Here is a 22909-nt window from a genome sequence, read left to right as displayed (position 1 = left end):
CAAAAGCCAGGATTCAGGCTGGGCTTGGTGGCTCACACCTGTAATCCTAACACTGTGAGGCCGAAGCTGGTGGATTGCTTAAGCCCAGGAGTTTGAGATCAGCCTTGGCAACATGGTGAAACTCTGTCTCTACCAAAAATAGAAAAATTAGCCAGGCATAGTGGAGCACACCTCTAGTCCTAGCTACTCAGGTGGCTGAGGTGGGAGAATCACCTGAGCCTGGGAGGCGGAGGTTGCAGTGAGCAGAGATCACATCACTGCACCCCAGCCTGGGCCACAGAGCAAGACCTGTCTCGAAAAATAAAAAATTAAAACTAAAAAGCCAGGATTTAAACCAAGGTATATCATACATAAAATCATTTTTTGCTAAAACACTCTTTTTTTTTTTTTTGAGACGGAGTTTCACTTTTGTTGTCCAGGCTAGAGTGCAATGGCACGATCTTGGCTCACCACAGCCTTCACCTCCCGGATTCAAGCAATTCTCCTGTGTCAGCCTCCCAAGTAGCTGGGATTACAGGCATGCACCACCATGCCCGGCTAATTTTGTATTTTTAGTAGAGATGGGGTTTCTCCATGTTGAGGCTGGTCTCGAACTCCTCACCTCAGGTGATCTGCCCGCCTCAGCCAAAGTGCTGGGATTACAGGCGTGAGCCACCGTGCCCGGCCTAAAACACTCAAGTGTGGGCTGCAAAGGAAATATTTTCAGTTTACTTGGCAAACATTAATATTCTCTCTTGAATACAGCTTCTAAATGTTAAGGAATGAGAAAGAAGAACATACTTGAAAAGAATATTACTGAAAAATGCAGTGAGATGTCTGGAAGAAACAAGCAATGGCTATGTGCCTACTATGTGCCACAGACTGTGCTGGCTATATTAAAAACCTTGACGCTTCACTGTTACAGCAACCTTGGAGGGAAATATTGGTAATCTCTTTTACATATGAAGAAACTGAAACGTAGAGAAGCCTTCAAGGTTACAGAAGTTGCAAGGGACAGAGTTGGAATTGGAAATCAAATTCAGCTCATTAATACATATTATTAGTGCTTACTACGGGGCATTTCGAATAGAATATTAGAAATCCCATCACATACAGCTCAAACCAACCTATTTTTTCTTTGCTTAGGGAGTTGTTGTGAAACTGAACAATTCCTATAGATTTTTCTTTCAATAATCTTATTTTAAATAATTATCCATGCTTAGGTTACATATATACGTTAAGTACTGCCCATAAACTCCAAAAGTTGATTGCTATGAAAACCAAACAGGCATCCAGTAGTAAATGTGAAAATACAAGCAATTCTGTCCTATATACATGATTTTGAACATACTGACAGATGGAGAAAACCACTTTGGAAAAGATACTTCCCATGTTCTAGAGATGATTTAAACCATTAAGCATTCTATGAAGCTTCTGAAGGTCTGTCAGATTTTAAATGACAACAGTGAAATTTTAAAACAAGAACAGGAGATGTCAGCACCAAATCTAGTTTAACATTAATAATAAGTGAGCCAATAAATAGGTCTATGTTTGCCCAGGCAGGTTTTGCTTATTATTCAGTTGGAAAGCCAGAAGGAAACTGGTTTTAACTCTTAATACAACCTGTATCATGACATCATCACTTTACCAGAAATGTAGCTGATGTCAGCACAAGACTGAGACAGTTCACATTTAAAAGTGTTGTTTCTTCTCCAACTATTTTCATAATTCATTCATGGTATAGGATTGAGACTATTTCCTTAAGTGGAAAAAAATGGGTAATCAACATTGAGGACTTTCCACGTGCCAGATACTGTATGAACTGTCTTATTTAATTTTCATAGCCACCCTGCAAGATATTATCCTCATCTTTTTAGAGGAAGAAACAAGTTTCAAGAAACGAAGTAGCTTTTCTAAGGCCACAGCTATAGCAAAGAGGCGGAGCTGACATTCAAGCTTGGATATGAATTACTATAATTTCCACAGCACTACACAGCTGTCATTTTCTTTAGTTGCAAAACTAAATAAATAATGTTAAAAATAAAAGATGGATGATCTCCAAGATCTCTAAACATTAAAATTTTACAATAAACTGGTTGAGGTGACACATGCCTATATTTTCAGCTACTCAGGAGTTTGAGACTGGCCTGGATAACATTGCAAGATCCTGTCTCTAAATTTAAAAAACAAATTACAACAAGATAATCTTAGACCAGAGAAAGGAAAGTGAAATAGCTATTTGGATTACAAACTGTTTTAGTACCTCAAATGTAATGTGTGGTGGTGAGAGTATCTTTGATTCCTGGGAAGGTCATTGTGAAAGGGAATATAAAATGCCTTGAAGTCAAAATACGAGGCTCTCAAACAGAAAAATAAATATAACATTTAAGTATTATCAACAGAGAACCAAGTTAGAAAAAACTAGTTATAGTCTAAAACAATGCTGTTTAAAAGACTGTAGTCACCAGTGTAAACTGACTCAGGCAACACTTCCCAGGGTCCATGCTGTGGACAACTGACTAATCTCTCTATAAATACTAAAAGATAATAAGGTTCCATAACCAAACAAGAAAGGGAAATGTTGGATTTAATGTTAAGCCTGTTTCCATACTAGTTATAGGCTTGAGAGCCCTATGGGGCAAGTCTTTCTGGGTTTGAATCCCAGCTCTTCCATTCTAGCTTAGCCATGTGACTTAAATGAGACAGAGTTGCTGTAGAGACTGGAAACAGTAATGCATGTGGGAGCCTTAGAACAGAGCCTTAGACAGTGCTCAATAAATGTTAAATCATTAATAGGAACATCATTTCCCAGAGCCTTTATTAATCTAAGTTGATGTTCATTGTGAATTACCAAGGGGATAGAGTTTGCAGTTTCTCAAACTTACTGGGTAAGGGAACCCACTTTGTCATAGAATATCCCTCGAGAAAACTGGTTAATGTCTTTAAAACAAACAAAACTCTTCAAAACAATACAGAATTCCATCACCAAAATAAAATGTTGTTTTTTGTTTTTTTGAGTTTTTTGTGACAGGGTCTCCCTCTGTTGCCCAGGTTGGAGTGCAATGGCACAATCACAGCTCACTGCAGCCTCAACTTCCTGGGCTCAAGCGATCCTGCCACCTCAGCCTCTCAAGTAGCTGGGACTACAGGTGCATGCCACTGTACCTGACTAATTTTTTGTAGAAACAAGGTTTTGCCATGTTGCCCAGGCTGGTTTAAAACTCCTGGGCTCAAGCCATCTGCCCACCTTGGCCTCCAAAGTTCTGGGATTATAGGCATGAGCCACCACGCCCAGCCTAAAACATTTTTAAAAATTGAATTTTTCTTCACCAAATTTTCCCTACCTCTTATCTGCTACCACCTGCCTTTGAGATAAAGTTCTTTTTTTTTTTGAGATGGAGTTTCACTCTTGTTGCCCAGGCTGGAGTGCAATGGCACAATCTCAGCTCACCGAAACCTTCCACCTCCCAGGTTCAAGTGATTCTCCTGCCTCAGCCTCCCAAGTAGCTGGGATTACAGACAAGCACCACCAAGCCCAGCTAATTTTGTATTTTTAAGAGAGATGGGATTTCTCAATGTTGGTCAGGCTGGTCTCAAACTCCAGACCTCAGGTAATCTGCCCACCTTGGCCTCCCAAAGTGCTGGGATTACAGGCATGAGCCACCTTGCCCGACTGGAGCTAAAGTTCTAATAGTTGACACTCTTTGATGTTCACTAAAGACTTGGGAACGTTGTCTCTACTTCATAAACCCACACCATAGCTGAATCCTGTATTCTGTCATAACCAGCAACTGCTCCTCCCATTCAATCTTCAATTCCACTATCCAGCCTTGAACACCAACCACTTTATTTCCTAGCAGCCACCTTCTGGTTTCATTTGTTCCCTATTCAGCCTAGACTCAATGGCCCACCACTTCAAACACTCTCACTACTGAAATCTCTTGCCTCCTTAACCTGTCACCCCGACACATAAAACCCAGGCCAAGATCAATCCAACTGTTCAATTGTGTGCTTACCCAGGCTACTGAGCCCTGAGAGAAGGAAATCATTCATACAAATATATATACGACAGCCGTGAAAAACCCATGATTCCATTTTTTCTAAGTATTCCCACTCAGCTTGCCCACTCACTTCCCTCAGAGGCTTTCTTGAAATTCTCCTTTTCTCCTCAAACAGTCCCCTATAATCATCATCTCCTCCCCACTATAATCTCAGTGGATGACCTTATCCCCACTTCACTGAAAAAAGTCAAGTGTTGATACCCCAAATTCTTACTTGCCAACCAAACACTTCCCCATCTGCACCATCCATTGTTCCTATATTCCTACTTCAGTAGAAACTGCATTCTCATTTGTACTGCAACCCAGTATCTTCACTCCATTCCCTCTAACCTCAAAGACAATGTATAATCAATCACACACACCTCCTTTCTTCTACATCTTCAACTTCTCCCTTCCTTCCTCCTATTTCTATTTAGCATATAAACATGCTGAAATCTCTCTCATCCAGACACAGCCTGCCCCTCTACCTACTATCTCATATCTCTCTATGAGCAAAGCTTCAAAAACAGCAAAGCTTTCTGAAAAGAATATCTGTACTTACTGTCTCCACTCTCAAATCTTTCCATGCTTAGTCCTCAGCAACCTGGCATTTATCTCTATCATGGAGACTCCACTGAAGCTGTTCTACAGAAGGTGGCAATCAGCTGCTTAACACCAAAGTCAAGAGACACTTCCCTGTCCTCATATTCATTCAACTGTGGGTTACATTTGACATTGCAGATGGCTCTTAAAATTTATGTCTTTGTTTAATAAATATTTACCGAAAGCTACTTTGTTGATAAGAACTTCAGATAAAATGATGAACATGACACACACAGTCACAAGCCCTCAAGAAGCTTAAAGTTTCTATGACAATTCCTACTCCTCCTTCCAACTCTCAGATCACTCATTCCTTCTCTACTCAACCTTTAGAGCTGATATTTCCCCAGGGCTCCTTTCTTTGCTCTTCTCACATCCATCCCAGGATTAATGTGTTTACATTACCTATTCATTGATGTTGATGACATTTGTATCACAAGCTTAGAATTCTTGACCTTTCATCCTCCTCAAACTATCTAGTCTCAATTTTTTGTCCTCTTCCAAGTAAAACATTCAGAAAACTATCTTTGTACACTCCACTTCCTCATACCCAATTTACATTTTAACCCATGACAATTTGACCACCACTACAATGAAACTCCTTTTACAATGTCACCACTACCTCATTATGTTAAAATGGACGTGCTTATCATTATTCAAACTTTCAGGGCATTCTCAACAGAACTGACCCACTCCTTATCCTTCACTATCTAACCTGTACATGTGAAATTTGGCATAGCTGTATTCTGGGCCCTATTCTATTTCCCACACTCTATCCCTAGGTGTTCCTACCCTTTCCCATTGTTTTAAATATAACTTATGCCGGACGCAGTGGCTGACGCCTGTAATCCAAACACTTTGGGAGGAGGAGGCAGGCAGGCGGATCACCTGAGGTCAGGAGTTTGAGACCAGCCTGGCCAGCATGGTGAAACCCCTGTCTCTACTAAAAATACAAAAATTAGCCAGGCATGGTGGCCCGTGCCTACAATACCAGCTACTCTGGAGGCTGAGGCAGGAGAATCACTTGACCCCAGAGGCGGAGGTTGCAGTGAGCCAAGATCGCACCACTGCACTCCAGCCTGGGTGACAGAGCGAGACTCCGTCTCAAAAAAAAAAAAGCAAACAAAAAAAACAGTCAGTACTCTAGGGAAGAAATAACAATAGCTATATTATGACATGGTAGTAAGTTGAAGATAATTGAATAGACATAATATATTGTGGAGATAGTTTGAATATGAGAGGTGAGAAGAGGTAAGTAGTCATGTGTGGCTCTTTGTTTCTGGCTTTAATAACTCCAGTAGTTATTAAAGTGCTGGGATTATAGGCGTGAGCCATTGCACACAGGCTTGACTGGTTTTCTAACCAAGTTCACCAATGTCACCTTGTCCCTACCAATCCAGTCTCCAGAAGAAAGCTAAAGGGATCTTTATAAATATAATATAAAATCGCTTCTCAGCCTTTTGGCTAAGATCAAGTGTAAATATAATATAACTATAAATTGAAACACATCACTCACTATTTAAAGCCCTTCAATTGATACGTTTCATACTCCGAGGGAAACTAATTTTAAGGTAATAACAGAGTATTCTCTTTCCCACAAAGACAATGTTGCCCCAGTTTTCTGGCAACTCATTCTGTGGCTCAGTGGCATTCAACTACTTCAGTACAAAGACAAATATAAGACACAGAAGTTAACTGGGTTAACTAAAGGTTACTAAACCTTTACTAAACCTTACTAAAGGTTACTAATTATTTAATTCCAAAGTAAATATCATAATTTATCTTTTTTTTCCGAGACAGTCTCGTTCTGTTGACCAGGCTGGAGGGCAGTGATGTGATTTTGGCTCACTGCAACCTCCACCTCCTGGATTCAAATAATTCTCGTGCCTCAGCCTCCCCAGTAGCTGGGATTACAGGCATGTACCACCACACCCAGCCAATTTCTGTTTTTTTAGTAGAGACGGGTTTTCGCCATGTTGGTCAGGCTGGTCTTGAACTCCTGGTCTCAAGTGATCTGCCCACCTTGGCCTCCCAAAGCCTGGGATTACAGGCTTGAGCCACTGCACTCGGCCTATAATTTTTTTTTAATTGAGATAAAATTCACATAGCATACAATTTACCATTTCAAAGTATACAATTCAGTAGTTTTTAGTGTATTCACATTTTGCAACCATCTACACTAATTCCAGAACATTTCTATTACCTAAAAGGAACTCCATATCCATTAACAGTCACTCCCAATTGTCTCCCTCCCCATCTCCTAGAAACCATTTATCTCTTTTCTATCTCTATGGATTTCCTGTTCTGAACATTTCATATAAGTGGGATCATACAATATGCGATCTTTTGTGACTTCGTTCACTCAGCATCATGTTTTTAAGGTTTATCCATGTTGCAGCAGGAATCTGTACTTCATTCCTTTTTATGGCTGAATAATACTCCATTGTATGGATGGACCACATATTGGTTTTTGTTTTTGTTTTTGTTTTGAGACAAAAGTTTTGCTCTTGTTGCCCAGGCTGGAGTGCAATGGCATGATCTCGGCTCACCCCAACCTCTGCCTCCCCAGTACAAGCGATTCTCCTGCCTCAGCCTCCCAAGTAGCTGGAATTACAGGCATACGCCACTATGTTCAGTTAATTTTGTATTTTTAGTAGAGATGGGGTTTCTCCATGTTGGTCAGGCTGGTCTTGAACTTCCCATCTCAGGTGATCCACCTGCCTCAGCCTCCCAAAGTGCTGGGATTACAGGTGTGAGCCACCACGCCCGGCCAGACCACATATTGTTTATCCATTTATCAGCTGATCTACGTTTAGATTGTTAGCACTCTTTTACAATTATGAATATTGTTGCTATTAACACTCATGTACAAGTATTTGCATGGATATATGTTGTCATTTCTTTTGGGATGACCTAGGAATGGAACTGCTGTGTCATATGGCAACTGTACATTTAACTTTTTGAGGAACTGCCAGACCATCTGTACCATTTTACATTCCTATCAGTAAGGAACCCTATAATGGTTCCCATTTCTCCACATCCTCATCAACAGTTGTTGGGGTTTTGTTTTGTGTGTGTGTGTGTGTTGTTTTGTTTTGTTTTTTGAGATTTTTTAAGTTATTATAGTCATTCTAGTGGGTGTGAATTGGTATCCCTATTATTATTATTATCATTATTATTTAAGAGACAGGGTCTTGCTGTGTTGCCCAGGCTGGAGTGCAGTGGCACCATCACGGCTCACTGCAGCCTGAACGACACAGGCTCAAGCAGATCCTCCCACCACAGCTTCTCAAATAGCTGGAACTACAGGCATGAACCACCACGCCTATCTCCCTATGTTGCCCAGGCTGGTCTCTAACTTCTGGGTTCAAGTGATCTTCCTGCCTCAGCCTCTCAAAGTGCTAGGATTATAGGCAATAAGCCACCATACCTGGCCTCACTGTGATTTTTATTTGCATCTCCCTAACGAATAATGATGTTGAACACCCTTTCATGTGTTTATTTGGCCATCCGCACATTTTCTTTGGAGAAATATCTCTTCAAATTCTTTCTTTGCCCCCTTTTTTTTTTTTTTTTTTAGAGACAGACTCTCTCTCCCAGCCCGGGTGGGGGTTCAGTGGTGCGATGTCCGCTCCCTTCAACCGCTGCCTCCTGGGTTCACACCATTCTCCTGTCTCAGCCTCCCGAGTAGCTGGGACTATAGGGGCCCACCACCACACTCAGCTAATTTTTTTGTATTTTCAGTAGAGACGGGGTTTCACCATGTTAGCCAGGATGGTCTTGACCTCCTGACCTCAAGTGATCCGTCTACTTCAGCCTCCCAAAGTGTTGGGATTACAGGAGTGAGCACTGTGCCTGGCCCCCATTTCTATAATACAAAAATTACAAAACTTAGTGGGATGTGGTGGCACATGCCTATAGTCCCAGCTACTCAGAAGGTTGAGGTGGGAGGACAGATTGAGTCTAGAGAGGTTGAAACTACAGTGAGCCATGATGGCACCACTGTACTCCAGCCTGGGCAACATGGTAAGACCCTGTCTCAAAAAAATAAAAACTTTAAAAAAAAATTTTAATTTTAAGGGCCAGGTATAGTGGCTCACACCTGTAATCCCAGCACTTTGGGAGGCCAAGGTGGGCAGATCACGCGGTCAGGAGTTCGAGACCAGCGTGGCCAATATGGTGAAACCCCGTCTCTTCTAATAATACAAAAATTAGCCAGGCATGGTGGCGCATGCCTGTAGTCCCAGCTACTCAAGAGGCTGAGGTAGGAGAATCGCTTGAAGCCAGGAAGCGGAGGTGTGCAGCGAGCCAAGATGGCACCACTGACTCCAGTCTGGGCAACACAGCAAGACTCCATCTCACCAAAAAAAAAAAAAAAATTAATTTTAATAAAGTCCAATTTATCTATTTGTTCTTTTGCACCTTTGGAGTCATATTTATAAGAAACCTGTCTAATCCAAGTTCATGAATATTTAAACCTATATTTTCTTCTAAGTATTTTTTAGTTTCAGTTCTTATATTTAGGTCTTTGATCCATTAAAATAATAATTCTTGAAAGCTAAGAATTTCAATTATAAGATCTAGAGGCTTAAGAGAAAAGAGAGCCTTTTTTCACCCAGGCTGGGGTGCAATGGCACGATCTCAGCTCACTGCAACCTCCGTCTCCCGAGTTCAAGTGATTCTCCTGCCTCAGCCTCCCGAGTAGCTGGTGTTACAGATACCCGCCACCACTTCCAGCTAATTTTTTGTATTTTGAGTAGAGATGGGGTTTCCCTGTTGGCCAGGCTAGTCTTGAACTCCTGACCTTGTGATCCGCCCACCTCAGCCTCCCAAGGTGCTCGGATTACAGGCATAAGCCATTGTGCCTGGCCAAAAGAGAGCTTCTTATTTATTTTTTCTTTCTTTCTTTCTTTTTGAGGGACAGGGTCTCTCTCTCTTGTTGCCTAGGCTGGAGTGCAGTAGTAGAATCATATGCAGTCTCAACCTCCTGGGCTCATGTGATCCTCCCACCTCAGCCTCCTGAGTAGCTGGGACTACAGGCGTGTGTCACCATGCTCGGCTAATTTTTGTAATTTTTGTAGAGACAGGGTCTCACTATGTTGCCTAGGCTGGTCTCAAACTTCTGGGCTCAAGCCACCTTAACTGTGCCAGCCTCTCAAAGTGCTGGGATTATAGGCATGAGCCTCTGCACCCAGCCAAGATTTAATATTGATATAGAATCTCTGAAATTACTTATTCCTTTGTAAAATGTAGTAACATACATTTTGAACTCAAATATGTGTGTGTGTGAGTGTTTCTATGTGTGCATATAAAAATTAACCCTCAGAACCATACCACTGCATCTGGCCAAGACAACTTTTCAAACTCCAAAACTGTGATTTTAACTATCACCAACCAAACCAAGAAAACATTCACAGTAGAGTTTGTCGTGTAAACTTCAGCACAGAGGAAAGGCAGGTGATGACATAAGTACAGTTCTCTCACACTGATCAAGATGACATAAAAACTTGGGGGAAGAGTTCAAAGAAAAACAAAAGTTAAAAGAAAGAGTGGATGTAAATTCAGAATTTTTACCTCCTGTCCTATCTGGAGCTAAATCTTATTTGAGGGGCCGGGTGAGGTGGCTCACGCCTATAATCCCAGCACTTTGGGAGGCTGGGGAGGGTGGATCACCTGAGGCTAGGAGTTCGAGACCAGCCTGGCAACATGGCAAATCCCTGTCTCTACCAAAATACAAAAAATTAGCCAGGCACGGTAGAAGCGCCTGTAATCCTAGCTACTTGGGAGGTTGAGGCAGGAGAATCGCTTGAATCTAGGAGGCAGAAGCTGCAGGGAGCCAAGATCGAGTCATTGCACTCCAGCCTGAGCAACAAGAATGAAACTCTGTCTCAAAAAAAAAAAAATCTTATTTGTGGAAGGGTAAGAAAAATCTCCAGTGTTTGTGGGGAAAGACCCAGAATGGGAAATAATTGTCTTTCCCTTTCCCAAGTTATGGTCCAGGGACTGTAGCCATTTAGCAAAACCTTGCACCTAATACAGTATCATGCCTCGCTAAAGGCATAAGAGCCAATGACATGCCCAAACCATATTCCTGTAAAGCTGCTTTATAAGAGTCCCAAGCATATCAGCACTCTCCATTGGGCCAGTATACCCAAAAGAGCCTGGGATTAAGGAGGACCCAGCATGCACAGATGTGTTCCCCAGGGGCTACAGTAGTAGCAGGGACATCATCCTCAGAAGTGGCGGAAGCAGACAATCCCATTCAAGATCAAGTCAGTCATTCGCAATGGCTCAGAAGGGCAGAGGATGGCACAAAGATAATATGAATCTCCCTTAATGCCAGGAAAAATTATAAGATTTCTCTACCGATACCATCTACCATAGGGAAAAAAAGGGAAGAGGTGGGCTATGTGAGGAAACTGAATATTTATCCAAAGGACAAAGTATTTAGAAGGGTTTAGATTAACATTCAATTAATTTAGTTAAACCAGAAGCTACTGACTTTTTATCCTAAAGTGGCAAGATTGTTTAGCAGGATTGTTCTCTATTAACTAGTAGAAACAGAGCTAAGGAAATTTTAGTTATTTAGAAATAAAATTGGCTAAGCACAATGGCTCACACCTGTTATCCCAGTACTTTATGAGGTCAGGGTGGGAGGGTCACTTGAGCCCAGGAGTTAGAGACCAGCCTGAGCAACATAGTAAGACCTCATCTCTAGGCCGGGCATGGTGGCTCAAGCCTGTAATCCCAGCACTTTGGGAGGCCAAGGTGGGCGGATAACCTGATGTCGGGAGTTCGAGACCAGCCTGACCAACATGGAGAAACCTCGCCTCTACTAAAAACACAAGATTAGCCTGGTGTGGTGACGCGTGCCTGTAATCCCAGCTACTCGGGAGGCTGAGGCAGAAGAATGGCTTGAACCTGGGGGGCAAAGGTTGCGGTGAGCCGAGATCGCACCATTGCACTCTGGACAACAAGAGCGAAACTCCATATCAAAAAAGCAAAAAATAAAAATTAGCCAGGTGTGATGACATGCATCTGCAATTCCAGCTACTTGGAAGGTTGAAGCATGAGAACTGCTTGAACCCAGAAGGCAGAGGTTTCAGTGCCCGAGACTGTGCCACTGCACTCCAGCCTGGTGACAGAGTGAGACTGCCTCCAAAAAAAAAAAAAAGAAAAGAAAATTACATCTTTGTATATTTAAGTATATAGTCTACACAATTTATGCCTACTATACTTCCAATTGGGTTTTCCACTGCACACAAGGTAAAATGTAAAGCACTTGCCTATATGATCTGACGCTTATCCACCTGTCCAAAATCACAACATTCTCCACTAGGACAACCACAGTCACATTGGATTCTGTCCATTCCTAAAACACGTCGAGGTCTTTTCTGTAGCACAGTTTTTCCACACACCATTTCCTTCACTTAGGATGCCCTTCCCATAGCTCTTTAATAGGTTGCTTCAACTCAGCCTTTAATTTCAGTTTAAATGTTTCTTCTTTTCAAGGCCTTCTCTGAACACCCAATATAAAGTAGGTATTCCCTGTTATCCCATAGCACAGTACCATATTATTTTCTTTTTTTCTTTTTTCTCTTTTTTTTTTTTTTTTTTTTGAGATGGAGTTTCCCTCTTGTTGCCCAGGCTGGAGTGCAGTTGCAAGATCTCGGCTCACTGCAACCTCTGCCTCCCAGGTTCAACCAATTCTCCTGCCTCAGCCTCCCCAGTAGCTGGGATTACAAGGGCACGCTACCATGCCCAGCTAAGTTTTTGTACTTTTAGTAGAGATGGGGTTTCACCATCTTGGCCAGACTGGTCTTGAACTTCTGACCTCTGGTGATCCACCTGCCTCAGCCTCCCAAAGTGCTGGGAATACAGGCATGAGTCACTGCACCTGGCTTTTATCCTACATTTAAAATCTCTCTTTCTTTCTTTTTTTTTTTTTTTTTCTTTTTTTTTTGCCAATTACTGCTTTAGATTGATATCTATAGAAAAAAAATTGTCTCTCTGTGCTTCACTGGTTTTCGATGGCCCTCCAAGAATGCAATCACAAGGATTCCATATTTAATGGGGAAACTGTGGAGGACAGTAACTATGTAAATGGCACTTTGAATATCCACCCCATGTAACTTCAAAATAGTCTCATCCCAAGCTATCCTTCTGATGATATATTACTATAACATAGAGAATCCAATTAAACTGTCATTTCTGCCTATAGGCCAACGAAACTTCTAATTTCAACATAAAGGTCATTTTAGCCCTCTTATTTTAATCCACTTGCCTATGTGTGTTACATTGATTGTAACAAGTTGCTAATGGCAACTTCATCCGAAAGTCTGTTGAAATCATATAAGCACCTGATATTTCATTATAATCCTCAGATTTTCCCCAGAAGTTGAGGATGGATTTCTGTTCTGTCTTCCTGTCTAGTAAGAGAGTAGATACGACAACATGAAAACGATTTCCTTACAAGCTGTCAATAGTAAAAAGCTGCTCAAAAAATAGAAGGCATAATTTTAAAAATATTATCATTTTGTAAGATCTCAAGGAGAACTAGAATTTGAAGACTGTTTACTGTATACAGTATAAAACTGCAAATACCATAATTCCCAGTGTCATATTTAAGAATGTTCCCCCCTCCTGTAAACTGCATTAAAAAAATATATTATCACAGTAAGACAGCAGAGAGCAAGTCAGTTAATTTCTGTGGCAAATATGGCAGACACTGTGAGTTGTCTAACAATTATTTCTTCTGGCCAGGAACAGTGGCTCATGCCTATAATCCCAACATTTTGGGAGGCCGAGGCAGGTGAATCACCTGAGGTCAGGAGTTCAAGACCAGCCTTGTCAACATGGTGAAACCCCATCTCTACTAAAAACACAAAAAATTAGTCGGCTGTGGTGGCGGGTGCCTGTAATCCCAGGTACTGGGGAGGCTGAGGCAACAGAATCGCTGGAACCCAGGAAGCAGAGGTTCCAGTGAGCCGAGATCCCACCATTGCATTCCAGCCTGGGCAACAAGAGCAAGATTCCGTCTCAAAACAAACAAATGAAAAAACCCAATTATTCCTTTTCTACCTTTCTTCCTGGCTGGCACAGCCTGCCTGTACTTCAGAGGCCAAAGTGCCAGTAAGGCTTCCTTGCAGCCTCCCTTACAGCCAGGGCGTGGCATGTAACCAACCCAATCCTAGCTACTGGGGTCTAAGAGAGTGGAAGGTAGCTGGCAGGACTTTGGAAAAGGTTTCTTCACTAATATGGGGATATGCACAGGAGGAAACTGCTATTTCCCCAAAGAACTTAGTTATGGCTGCATGTGACCCCTGGAACTGCTAAAGCCATCTTACAACCCTTACAAAAGGTATCACAAACTTGCTAAACTGTAACAGAGAGAAGAGCAGAGTAGGTATCTGATGGTATCATTGAGCCCTTGGACTGACAATGGAAAAGCCCTGCCTTCAGGCTTCTTGTTAGATAATGTTATCTTGGTTTATGGCTTTCCTTTAAGCCATTTTTATTTGGATATTGCTACTTGAGGGTCAAAGCATCCTAAGGAATCTCTATCTGCTTACTTCAGGTCCAATTTCCTGAGCTCAGTCAACATTATCAGCATCTCCACCTTGTGCCTAAGTCCTTCACTGACATGTCTTTCACTAAGAAGCAAGCACAACGTAATTATACTCACATATATGCTTCACCCATAAAGTCTGTTTCTTCTGCAACACCTCTAGAATGGTCAAGGAGAAGGTACTTTTTGCTTCTCTGGTGTATTTTTCAGTTATGTCTGTTTTTAACAGCATTACAGATGTGTCCCAATTTTTACCTTACACTTCCTTTGTTATTATCCTCTAACACCAATTGTACTGAAATTGAAAGGGCATAAAAGTGTGTACCCACCCTATTGCTAAACCTTTGTTCTGCTCTCACAATCCTTTTGTCCCTATCTCAGCACATTCTAGAGATTTTGTAAGTTCCTGTTTTTCTTTCTGAGGCACGGCAAGGTCACAAGACACGTTTAAGTAAGGTACACCCATGTTGCAAAACAAGCCCTGTAAAACCTGTCGCAATATGATTAACTGCCTTTGTGTAAGACTGCTTTCCCGCCTCGGGTTTGCGAAAACAAGCCCTACCCCTGCCCTGCAAGCCCCTGATAAACGTCATCAGAATTTCAAAATTAACTGAAATACCAGAAATGGCGGGAACCAATCATAATCAGCCAAATCGCCTTGTTCAAATATCGACCAATCATACATCTGATTTGTATAACGACTCTGTGCCTATTTACCCCAGACTATATAACACTGTCCTGAGCCCAGGTGGGGAGCTCTCCCGCCCCGCTCGTTTCACGGGTGTGCGTGAGAGTTCCAGGTTCAAACCTGTAATAAAGATCCTTGCTGCTTGGCTTTGACTTTGGACTCTGGTGGTCTTCTCCGGGGAATAAACGGTCTGGGCATAACAAATGGGGGCTCGTCCAGGATTTCCCCCAAGCCCACCAGACGTCCAAGTCAACGGATCTTAATCTGTAAGTAAGCCGGCTTTGTCTTTGTCTCCATCTCTGTCTCTGTCTTTCTGAAATTTCGCGAAATCTGTGATCTGTATTGGTCTGTACTGTAGGTGGCACGGTCTTGGCAGACGTGCTAAAAGACAGCCACTCGGGACTGGTGGGAGACGTCCCCCGCTGCCCATCTGGGGGGCCTCCACACTTGGTTGCCCCGTCTGACTCAGGTCGGAAGTTAAGTCCCACACGCGCTCGCGAATGCTCATCGTTTACCACTGTCTGTCTGTTATTGTTAACTGTTAAGTCCAAAAAGAAACATAAAACCTCTTCTTCCCTTCCAGGACCGGACCCGTCAGATACTCCCCTCTGCTTAACACTCATTTTCGTCTCTCCTTCTCCTTGTAGGAGCAGTCCAAAAATGGGCAACGCCCAGAGCATGCCGCTCTCCCTCCTTGTTAACAATTTTAAAGATGTAAAGGCTCGCAGACGCGACCTAGGTGTAGAACTAAAAAAAGGAAAGCTAGTTACTCTCAGTCGCTCGGAGTGGCCCACCTTCGGCGTAGGGTGGCCCTCCGAAGGGACTTTCTGTCTCTCCACTATTACTGAGGTAAAAGCTAAGATCTTCCTGCCAGGGCGGTCAGGGCATCCCGATCAAATTCCTTATATTCTAGTGTGGCAGGATCTCGTGGAGAACCCACTGCCCTGGTTGACCCCGTTCATTCCTGAGCCCTGCAAGGTCCTAGTAATGCGACCCGCGAGACAAAGGACCCCCTCTGCTCCCTTGGCCCCTGTGCTGCCAGATAGTCAGGACCCCCTATCGCTGGAACCAACACTTCCCCCACCATACCCGCACCCTATCCCGCAGGTCCCGGTCCCCCAGGGTGCCTCCGGGGAGGAACAAGGGGACCGAGACGCTGAAGCAGCCAAAAGCGAAAGTAACTCGGGGGGGTCGGCCGGCTGAACACGAGGCCGCGTGCAGCGTGACCAAGCTTCCCGACTCCCTGACTCTACTGTGGCCCTGCCCCTCAGAGAAATAGGGTCGCACGATGATACTGGGCTCCCCCGTCTCATGTATTGGCCTTTTTCTACTAGTGATTTGTACAATTGGAAGTCCCAAAATGCTCGGTTTTCAGATAATCCCAAAGATCTAACCTCCTTGTTAGACAGTGTCATGTTTACTCACCAGCCGACCTGGGATGACTGTCAACAGCTCCTCCAAATCCTGTTCACAACAGAAGAACGGGAAAGGATCCAGGTTGAGGCCAGGAAGCTGGTCCCGGGAGATGATGGCCAGCCAACTGCAAATCCTGGCCTCATCAACGCGGCTTTTCCTTTAACCCGACCCAGATGGGATTACAACACGGCAGAAGGTAGGGGACGACTGCTCATTTATCGCCAGACTCTAATGGCGGGTCTCCGGGCTGCAGCTCGCAAGCCCACCAATTTAGCTAAAGTATACACTGTACTACAGGGTAAGGAAGAAAGTCCTGCTGCTTATCTAGAAAGACTAATGGAAGCTTTCAGACAGTTTACCCCTATGGACCCAGAGGCACCAGAGAATCAGGCAGCCGTAGTAATGTCCTTTGTAAACCAGGCAGCACCAGATATTAAAAGAAAACTCCAGAAATTAGAAGGTTTGGAAGGAAAGCAGATTTAGGATCTCCTTCAGATAGCTCAACGAGTTTATAATAATAGAGACACCCCAGAAGAAAAGCAATTTAAAACAACTAAAGAGATGACCAAAGTCCTGGTGGCAGCTTTCCCCCAGGCGGGAAACGCACAATACAGGAAACAAATGGCACAAGGCTCCAGGCAGAGATTAGAAAAAGATCAGTGTGCCTATTGTAAAGAACGTGGTCACTGGATTAAGGACTGCCCAAAGAAAAAGAAACCAGCCAATCAGACAGATCAGACCTCCATCCTCGTTACCCAGGACTCTGAATAGGGGAGACAGGCTTCGGAGCCCCTCCCCGAACCCAGGGTAACTTTGCAAGTGGAGGGGTCCCCGGTTCACTTTCCGGTCGATACCGGGGCGGAACGCTCAGTTCTAACAAAACCAATTGGAAAGATGTCCAAAAACTCATCTTGGGTGCACAGGGCCACAGGCATCAAAAAATACCCCTGGACAACTCAGAGGACTGTGGACTTAGGAACGGGAAGAGTATCCCATTCCTTCCTAGTCATCCCAGAAAGCCCCTGCCCCCTATTAGGGAGGGACTTATTAACAAAAATGGGGGCCCAAATCCACTTTGAGCCAGAAGGGCCCAAGATAACTGACTCCCCAAACAGGCCAATATCAATCCTGACTGTCACCTTAGAAGATGAGTACAGACTCCATCAGGAGCAAAAGTCCCCTGATCAGGAAATTGACTCTTGGCTCCAGCGCTTCCCTGAAGCGTGGGCAGAAACTGGGGGCTTGGGGCTAGCTAAACATCGGCCTGCCATATTTGTCGAAGTTAAGCCGGGGACGGATCCGGTTCGGGTTCGGCAATATCGTATGCCCCTAGAGGCGAGAGAAGGGATTACGCCTCACATCCGCCGGCTTTTAGACCAGGGAGTCCTACAGGCTTGCCACTCATCCTGGAATACTCCACTGTTACCTGTTCGCAAACCCAACAGTATGGATTATAGGCCAGTGCAAGATTTAAGAGAAGTTAATAAAAGGGTCATGGACATACACCCCACTGTGCCCAATCCATACACCCTTTTAAGTGCCTTACATCCAGAAAAACAGTGGTATACCGTTCTTGATCTAAAAGATGCTTTCTTCAGCCTTCCTCTGGCTCCCAAAAGTCAAGAACTCTTTGCATTTGAATGGACTGATCCTGAGAGAGGCATCAACGGTCAGCTGACATGGACCAGACTGCCACAGGGATTCAAGAACTCGCCAACCCTGTTCGATGAAGCCCTTCATGAAGATCTGGGTGAGTACCGGCGGCAGCACCCTGAAATAACTCTTTTGCAGTATGTTGATGATCTCTTAATAGCGGCCAGATCCCCAGAAGCTTGTGTACAAGGGACTGAAAACCTAAAGACTTTGGGGGAGCTAGGCTACCGAGCCTCAGCAACAAAGGCCCAGATCTGCAAGTCAGAGGTAACCTACCTGGGATACCTATTAAAAGGGGGGCAACGCTGGTTAACCAGAGCCCAGAAGGAAACAGTCCTGCGCATCCCTAGACCCCAGTCGACACGGCAAGTGAGAGAATTCCTGGGGTCGGCAGGGTTTGTATAGGCTATGGATACCCGGGTTTGCAGAGTTAGCCAAGCCCCTATTACCAGGCAACAAAAGAACGGCAGCCCTTCAATTGGACGGAAGAGGCTGAGCTGACCTTCCAACAGATCAAAACTGCTCTGCTATCAGCCCCGGCGTTGGGACTCCCTGATATCTCTAAGACCTTCCACCTATATGTGGACGAAAGCCGGGGTGAAGCTAAAACAGTACTGACTCAGTATTTAGGCCCTTGGCGCAGACCGGTTGCATATTTGTCAAAGAGACTGGACTCAGTGGCTGCTGGGTGGCCTCCTTGCCTCCGGATAATCGCGGCCACCGCCTTAATGGTCAAAGACGCTGATAAACTGACCATGGGCCAAGAATTGCAGGTCACTACCCCACATGCCATTGAAGGCGTACTCAGACAACCACCTGATCGGTGGCTTAGCAATGCCCGGCTCACCCACTACCAGGGACTGCTACTAAACCCCCTCAGAATAACTTTCATGCCCCCAACGGCCCTAAACCCCGCGTCCCTACTGCCAAATCCGGACTTGGAGAGCCCACTCCACAACTGTTCCGAGATATTGGCCCAGGTACGCGGAGTCAGAGAAGACCTACAGGACCGGCCACTGCCAGACGCTGACCTCGTCTGGTTCACTGATGGAAGCAGCTTCGTTCACCAAGGCCAGAGGTATGCAGGTGCAGCTGTGACGTCAGAGACTGAGGTAATTTGGGCGGAACCCTTACCCCCAGGGACATCGGCCCAGAGAGCCGAACTGGTAGCGCTCACCCAAGCCCTCACCTTAGGGGCAGAGAAAAAACTAACAGTATACACGGATAGCCGCTATGCTTTTGCTACTGCGCACATACATGGGGCCATCTACAGAGAAAGAGGACTATTGACAGCTGAAAGAAGAGAGATAAAAAAACAAACAAGAAATCCTAGCCCTGTTAACTGCCTTGTGGAAACCAAAGAAATTGGCTATTGTACATTGCCCTGGGCATCAGAAACCAACCACGCCAATTGCTCGAGGCAACTTCTTAGCTGACCAAACCGCACGCAGCATAGCAAAGGCTCCCAATCAGCTCCTTGCACTCCAGCTCCCTGATCCAGGCCCGTGAGACTTGCCATGTTTTCCCGACTATTCCGAACAGGATCGCGAGTGGATGGACACGCTTCCCCTAAAACAGGTTCAGAATGGGTGGTGGACTGATATCAATGACCAAACCATCCTACCAGAAAAATTAGGACGGCAGGTATTGGAACACATCCACCGGACAACCCACCTGGGGGCCCGGTGAATGATAGCCTTAATCAGGCACGCCAAGTTCAGAATCAGGCGCATAGCTGAACTGGCCAGCAATATTACAACAAATTGCAAAGTCTGCCAACTGAACAACGCTTACCCCCAAACCCAGGCCACTACAGGGACTAGGTTTAGAGGAACTAGGCCCGGCGTCTATTGGGAGATAGATTTCACTGAAATAAAACCTGGGAAATACGGGTATCAGTACTTACTTGTTTTTGTAGATACTTTTTCAGGAAGGACGGAAGTGTTCCCAACTAAGAGAGAAACTGCTCAGGTTGTAGCAAAGAAACTTTTGGAAGAAATCCTCCCCAGGTATGGCTTCCCCGTCCAGATAGGGTCAGATAATGGACCGGCCTTCGTTGCTAAGGTAAGTCAGGATTTGGCTTCCATTCTTGGGGCAGATTGGAAATTACATTGTGCTTATAGGCCCCAAAGCTCAGGACAGGTAGAAAGGATGAATCGGGCTCTGAAGGAGACCTTAACTAAATTGACCATGGAGACTGGCGCTAATTGGGTAGTACTTCTCCCCTACGCTCTGTTCTGGGCCCGGAATACCCCTTACAGACTGGGCCTTACCCCATATGAAATCATGTATGGCAGACCCCCACCCCTGGTTCCCAGTTTAAAAGATGACCTACTCAAATCTGAAACCGAAAATGTCTCTGGGCTCTTGTTCTCCCTACAAGCCTTACAGAAAATTCACCAGGAAATCTGGCCCAAGCTGCGAGAGCTGTACGAAACAGGACCTCCACCAACACCTCATTCGTTCCAGCCAAGAGACTGGGTCTTAGTCAAGCGCCACCGACAAGAGACTCTCCAGCCCAGGTGGAAAGGACCACTGCAAGTACTCCTGACTACTCCCACCGCTCTCAAAGTAGAAGGCATCGCTTCGTGGATCCACTACACATACGTCAAACCAGTGGACCCAACATCCGACCTTCTTGAGCCGTCTGGAGCACCGGTTACATGGACTGTAGACAAAGCTAAGAATAATCCCTTAAAGCTAACCCTGCACCGTAATCCCCCATAGCCATAGCCATGTCTAGCTTACCTATGCTTTTATGCCTCACGCATCTGACTTTTCTCACTGCTGCGCCATCTAATCCCTAATGTCTTTACTGCTTCTGCTTACTATAGGCCCCTGTGTGGTAAATAGAATTCGACAATTTGTCAGAGAGAGGTTTGATACTATCCAACTAATGGTACTCCGTAGCCATCACCAACCTCTTCTCCACCCAGAAGGAGAAGCTACACTATAAGAGACTGAAGGTCCAGGATTGGACACCCAGTTACTTATGAGAGGGGGAAATGAAAGGGCATAAAAGTGTGTACCCACCCTATTGCTAAACCTTTGTTTAGCAATACAAAGGTTGCTCTCACAATCCTTTTGTCCCTATCTCGGCACATTCTAGAGATTTTGTAAGTTCCTGTTTTTCTTTCTGAGGCAAGGCAAGGTCACAAGACGCGTTTAAGTAAGGTACACCCATGTTGCAAAACAAGCCCTATAAAACCTGTCGCAATATGATCAACTGCCTTTGTGTAAGACTGCTTTCCCGCCTCGGGTTTGCGAAAACAAGCCCTACCCCTGCCCTGCAAGCCCCTGATAAACGTCATCAGAATTTCAAAATTAACTGAAATACCAGAAATGGCAGGAACCAATCATAATCAGCCAAATCGCCGTATTCAAATATCGACCAATCATACATCTGATTTGTATAATGACTCTGTGCCTATTTACCCCAGACTATATAACACTGTCCTGAGCCCAGTTGGGGAGCTCTCCCGCCCCGCTCGTTTCACGGGTGTGCGTGAGAGTTCCAGGTTCGAACCTGTAATAAAGATCCTTGCTGCTTGGCTTTGACTCTGGACTCTGGTGGTCTTCTCTGGGGAATAAACGGTCTGGGCACAACAAAATTACAATTGATCTAAAAGTTTCAAAAACAAAATGCTCAAGAAAAGATAAAGATTTTTTTTCTAGAGGGTGGTCCACATCATTAAACAGAGCTGAATGGCAAGGCATCTTGAATGATGAATAATTGAATGTGCCATTCTTTATACATAAAGAAAACAAAAAACCTAATCTCTATTTTAAAATGAGGATAAAGAGAGGCATAATAAATAACTTACAGGTGAGATTAGAATCCTACCTTAGTGGCCGGGTGCGGTGGCTCACAACTGTAATCCCCACACTTTGGAAGGCTGAGGCAGGTGAATCACAAGGTCAGGAGTTCAAGACCAGCCTGGCTAACATGGTGAAACCCCATCTCTACTAAAAGTACGAAAATTAGCTGGACATGGTGGCAGGCACCTGTAATCCCAGCTACTCAGGAGACTGAGGCAGGAGAATCGCTTGAATCTGGGAAGTGGAGGTTGCAGTGAGCCTAGATTGTGCCACTCCTCCCCAGCCTGGGCGACAGAGCAAGACTGTCTTACAAAAAAAAAAAAAGAATCTTACCTTAAGCACAGTTAATTTGTTAATATATCTTTTGATTGTAAATTTTGATTTTCTTTTTACTTTTCATTTTTTTCCTAATTTAGCTCTCATTTATAAGCACAGTTAATTTTTTTTTTTTTTTTTGAGACAGAATCTCGCTCTTGTCACCCAAGCAGTGGCGCCATCTCAGCTCACTGCAACCTCCGCCTCCCAGGTTCAAGCGATTCTCCTGCCTCAGCCTCCTGAGTAGCTGGGATTACAGGCACCCGCCATCATGCTCGGCTAACTTTTGTATTTTTGTAGAGATAGGGTTTCACCATGTTGGCCAGGCTGGTCTTGAACTCCTGACCTCAGGTGACCCACCTGCCTCGGCCTCCCAAAGTGCTAGGATTACAAGCGTCAACCACCACGCCCGGCCAGCACAGTTAATTTTTAAAAGACCTCATATGTTTCCTGCATGATAGCTTAAAAGGATAAAATCCTACATGTTTACTCACAACATGAAAGGAATCCTTAAGCAAGAGTTGATAAACCTTTGTTGACTGTTACTCAGCAATGCAACAAAATGAAGACTTATCCAAACCAGCCATGCAGATTAACTGACATTCATTAGGAAAAGGTTTTTTTAAGAGGAAAAAGACTACAAACCCTGAAGATTACAGGTCCTTTTCTTTGACACAGTTTCTGTTACTGTTTTTTGTTAAAGCATGCTCACTAAAAGGAAAAAAACACCAAAATTACAACTTCTCTGAAAATCAGTTAGAAACACAAAAGCAAATATTAGAAAGTTTTCCTGAAAACTTTGACACAAAGGTTTGAAAAACAACTCATGAT

At 44.2% G+C, this 22909-nt stretch overlaps 1 protein-coding gene across 7 annotated transcripts in view; it reads right to left on the bottom strand.

Moving 5' to 3' along the window:
• Nucleotides 1-22909, bottom strand: part of SHLD2 (shieldin complex subunit 2) — an 86690-nt gene that overhangs the window by 55044 nt on the left and 8737 nt on the right. The window lies entirely within an intron of this gene.

The sequence above is a fragment of the Piliocolobus tephrosceles genome, chromosome 9 (genome assembly GCF_002776525.5).
Source record: "Piliocolobus tephrosceles isolate RC106 chromosome 9, ASM277652v3, whole genome shotgun sequence".
Taxonomy (NCBI): domain Eukaryota; kingdom Metazoa; phylum Chordata; class Mammalia; order Primates; family Cercopithecidae; genus Piliocolobus; species Piliocolobus tephrosceles.
This window is presented reverse-complemented; position numbering and strand designations above follow the sequence as displayed.